The sequence below is a fragment of the Ctenopharyngodon idella genome, chromosome 15, assembly GCF_019924925.1.
Source record: "Ctenopharyngodon idella isolate HZGC_01 chromosome 15, HZGC01, whole genome shotgun sequence".
Lineage (NCBI taxonomy): Eukaryota > Metazoa > Chordata > Actinopteri > Cypriniformes > Xenocyprididae > Ctenopharyngodon > Ctenopharyngodon idella.
The window spans coordinates 30,404,344-30,409,120 of record NC_067234.1 but is presented as its reverse complement, the minus strand read 5'-3'; positions in this window follow the sequence as shown (position 1 = coordinate 30,409,120).

Below are 4,777 nucleotides of genomic sequence, written 5' to 3'. Positions count from 1 at the left end.
TTTTTAAATTGTTCGTATTTTTTTAAACCAGTGAAATATCTTCACGATCCTTAAAGATGTCTTTAAGTCCATCATTCCATCATTAATTGAGAGGTGGTTTCTCTCTGCAGATGATGTGACATGTGGGATGTGACAGCATCTGAAATACACAATGAGTTTAGAGTTACAGTCTGTCTCTTCCATTTGTTTATGTCAAGATAATTATATTTATGAAGGCCAAACTAAAAGGAAAAGGAAAAGTAATATGAAGTCATGGGATAGATTTATTGTTTTATTTGTTTTGTTACTGGGTATGTTTATGTATGTAAGTAATAATTAAAAAAAAATCTAACAACATGGAGCATAAAATTAAAATCTGTTACTTACTGTAAAGAGAAGTATCCTTATCTGAACAGAGCACTTACATATTCTGTTAAACTTAAAAAGAAAAATACATGATTGGTAGGAAACCAGTTACAATTTAAAAGTTAAAATTGATAGAGATTTTAAGAAATAAATCATTTACCTGTTGCAAATGTTGACAGTAATTGGATGGCTGAGCTCCAGAAAACCAGTAATGATGTGGCTTTGACAGTTACAGATATACGGTTATAAACAGATCTGTTACTACGTGTAAAGAACCTTCAATGCACTAATCTCAGTGTGAACTGATGGTGCAGATTCCCTCAGCCGCATTAAACCTTAACAAGACTCTGAGTAAACTGTTTCAAGTGATCAAGATTGAGGAAGAAACTGCTTGGCTATGGACATCATCTCTCAAACCTCTGTTTTCCCCCATTCAAACTAACTAGCATCTTGTTGAACTAGAGTATCATGTAGATAATATCTGAATAATGCTTGATAGTACACGCCTATAAAAAATATATAAGCTTGAGCCCCTGCCCCTTTGATCGCGAAAGTGAAAGTGCCCTTTGCGGTTGCATCGCGGTCGAGGGAAAAACCCACAACCAGACAAGACTGGAGCTTCAAACAGGACCGGCTTCTATGGCCAGATGGGTTTGGTGCACACATGGATGAAAAGTACCCCATGTCCACGGTTAAATATATTGCTGGATCTTTAATGTTGTGGGCCTATTTTTCTGCTGGAGGTCCTGGACATCTTGTTCAGATACATGGTATCATGGATTCTATCAAATACCAACAGATAAAAAATCAAAACCTGACCACTTCTGCTAGAAATCAAATAATGGGCCGTGGTTGGATCTTCCATCAGGACAATGATCCAAAAGAAACATCAAAACCAACACAAAAATGTGTCACAAAATGAAGCTTCTGCCATGGTCGTCCCAGTCCCCTGACCTGAACCCTAAAGAAAATGAGTGGAGTGAACTGAAGAGAAGAAGCACCAACATGGAGCTGGGAATCTGAAGGATCTGGAGATTCTGTATGAAGGAATGATCTCTGATCTCTTGTCAGGCATTATAGGTGAAGACTCAGAGCTGTTATCTTGGCAAAAGGAGGTTGCAAAAAGTACTGGATAAAAGCGTGCCAATAATTGTGGCCAACGTGTTTTGGAGAAAAACATTTATTTCAAAATGTGATTTTCCCCACACTTTCAATTCTTTTCCTTCAATGAAAGGTTAGATTTTTGCTAATTTTATGAATTAAAGATCAAAATGATAAACAAGGCAGATTTATTTTTACAGTCATCTTTGATCATATTTATCAAGGGTGCCGATAATTCTGACCACCACTGTGTGTGTGATATATATATATGGCATTAAATTTTTTAAACATTGGCATTAAAAAGCATTAAATTAGATTTGATGAAACCTGTAGAAACCCTGGAAATTCAACATGGTCGTATATTTATGCTGTGAATATTTCAATTCAAAACATTTCACCCACATTTTCATTATTAAAATTTAAATAATTTATATTTACTTTTCAGATTTCACTTCCAAAATATTATTTCTGTTTCAAAATACAACCTATAATATTAGACTGGCAATTTTAAACAGAATTAATATTTTGGAAGTGAAATCTGAAAGGTGAATATAAATTATTGAATTTTTAATTAAAATATATGTGTGAAATGTTTTGAATTGAAATATTCACAGCATAAATATACGACCATGTTGAATTTCAGCCCACAAAAATGCAAGCCCTAAAAATACAATGCATTAAAATGCAAGCACAGATAATGCAATGCACATTTTTTTCAATTAGTGCAATTCAACAAGCTGTTGTTTCAAAAACATTTGGAATTATGGAAGTTTATTAATGCCAAAAGTCTTTGAAATAAAAAAGCTGTGAACAATCTAATTTTCAGCCATTTTTACTGTAGCATTATGAAGTTATGGATCTATGAATTTGACAGATGTGACAATACAGTTACAGGACAAATTGCATTATTGGCCCAATTGGGGGCGTTATATCTCAGCTGCCTTTGAGGATGAGTTAAAAGTTGCACTGAGGTCTTATTCTGAATGTACTTGACTGTCACCTTGCAAATTTTCAGACATTTTTATTGTAGCATTATGAAGTTCTGGACCCATGAATTTGACAAATGTAACAATACAGTTACAGGAGAAATTGCATTATTGGCCCAATTGGAGGCACTATATCTCAGCTGCCTTTGAGGGTGTGTTAAAAGTTGCACTGGGGCCTTATTCCCAATGCACTTGACTGTGAACAGTCTAATTTTCAGACATTTTTACTGTAGCATTATGAAGTTATGGACCCATGAATTTGAAAGTTACATGAGAAATTGCATTATTGGCCCAATTGGAGGCACTATATCTTAGCTAACTTTGAGGATTGTCCATACTTTTGCATGGTGACAGTTATTATAGCTGTAACCATTGCTGCAAATGTAAAACGGTATTGAAATGGTAGAATTACAGTAAATGGTTGTTGTGTTCTTTCTATTAAACTTTTATCCCAATTTTGAAACTGTAATATCGGTCCCCAAATTCCACTCCTACATTAGAATTGTTTTAATGACTGCATATAATCTGATCAGTGTTTACTAATGTACTAATTACTAATGCTCGGACACACTCGTCTCTCTCGCGCAGGTTCGCTCGCTCTCGGACACATTCGATCTCTCTCTCGCGCACATTCGGTCTCTCTCGCGCAGGTTCGCTCGCTCTCGGACACACTCAGTTTCTCTCGCGCAGTGTCGCTCGCTCGCGGCGTTCGCCTCGCTTTTGTCCAGTCCGGCGCCTCATACATTTTTGCAGTGCCGCAAAAAAAAAAAAGCCGGTCCCTTTAGGTGAGTGACAGGATCAGGGCGCGCGCGCACTGTGTGTGATCGATGTATCTCTCACTCGTATATTAATGCCTGTGACAGCAGTGACGTAATTTTGACAGTAGATTGTCGCTTCTTGATTCGTACTCGTAAAAAAAGACTTCGTACTCGTAACCCAGCAATTGTAAAACTGTTTCGTGTGTGTAAACTAAACCAGTCATACATTTTGGAGTCGTACTCAAACAAACTTGGCAAATGTCATATCTGTATCTGTTTTGGTCATAGATTCTGGAATCGTACATAGTCACGATTACAGTTTTTAGAATTACGCACATACGGGTTTGATTTATGCACGTGTTATTATTGACAGTCTTTTTATTCCATATGAATGCATGACATTTCAATCTTTTTCCATCATGTTTAGTCTCTATTTGTTTAGAATATTGCCAAAGCTATTCTGGTGGTGGTTTGGAAAGTGAGAAATGCATTAAACATTAAAGACACTGTAAAGACTTCCAACTTTGTGCCTTATGCAAATGAGTTCCACAGGGGAAAGAAGGGTGGGCCACACTGTGTGTGTCCCCTCTGATGCCAGCAGCCAATCACAGCACTCGAATGGAGAAGCGCCAAATTGCAATCTCCTCCTCATCGGAAAGGGATAAAGGTACCCTTTCAACAGACATTCCTCGTTCTGAGTCTCCCATCGGGTGAGACACAACAGATATACCGTTCCGAGTCTGTCCTGTACGGGGATAGACACTAACCGATATGCCGTTCTGTGTCCCGGCTTGCGAAGCTGAGACACTAACAGATACAACACCGTTCTGAGCCTCTGGTCCATCCAGAGAGACAACAACAGGTCCCACAATCTGAGTCTACAGCTTGTGAGGCAACAACAGAGACGACCACGTTCTGAGCCTCCAGCCTGTGAGGAAAGAGACATTAACAAACACTACGTTCAGAGTTTCTGTCCAGTGAGACAGTAACGACATTTGCAACAAGGTTAAGCTCAGGAGAGCAAACCTTGCTTCCAAGGTACCTTCGTCTGCGTGTTCCAGATTGTTAAGGACCTTCTGCACCTACGCCAGGGCCTCATCTGTGTATTCCAGATTTTAGGACCCTTTGGTACTCCAGGAGATCAGCATCCCACAGAGATTCATGTTCAAGACTGTTGAAACAGATTCTGGCTCCTCTCCCCACTGCATTGTCACCCAGTGGAAGGCGTCACCATCATTGGATGCAACAACGGGGAACGTAAATATCACTTAACCAAACCTCTTTCCAGAGACCTTGGCATTGTTGTATATTATCAGTAGATAATTTCTTAATTCCCATTAGATGTATATAGCTGATGTTAGTTAATAACAAATAATCTTTCGTTTATTTGTTTAGTGCATAATAAGGTTCTCCACCTTATTATTTTCAGAGAAACAGTTTATATTTCCATAAGATAACGTAACTCTTCCATAGCCACACTCAACTTAATCACTGGTATTCTATGTATCTTATGCACTTTATGCCTATATCATTCATGGTATTCATTTAGTAGTTGTGTTAGTTATTTTTGTTTATCTTTTTGTCCTT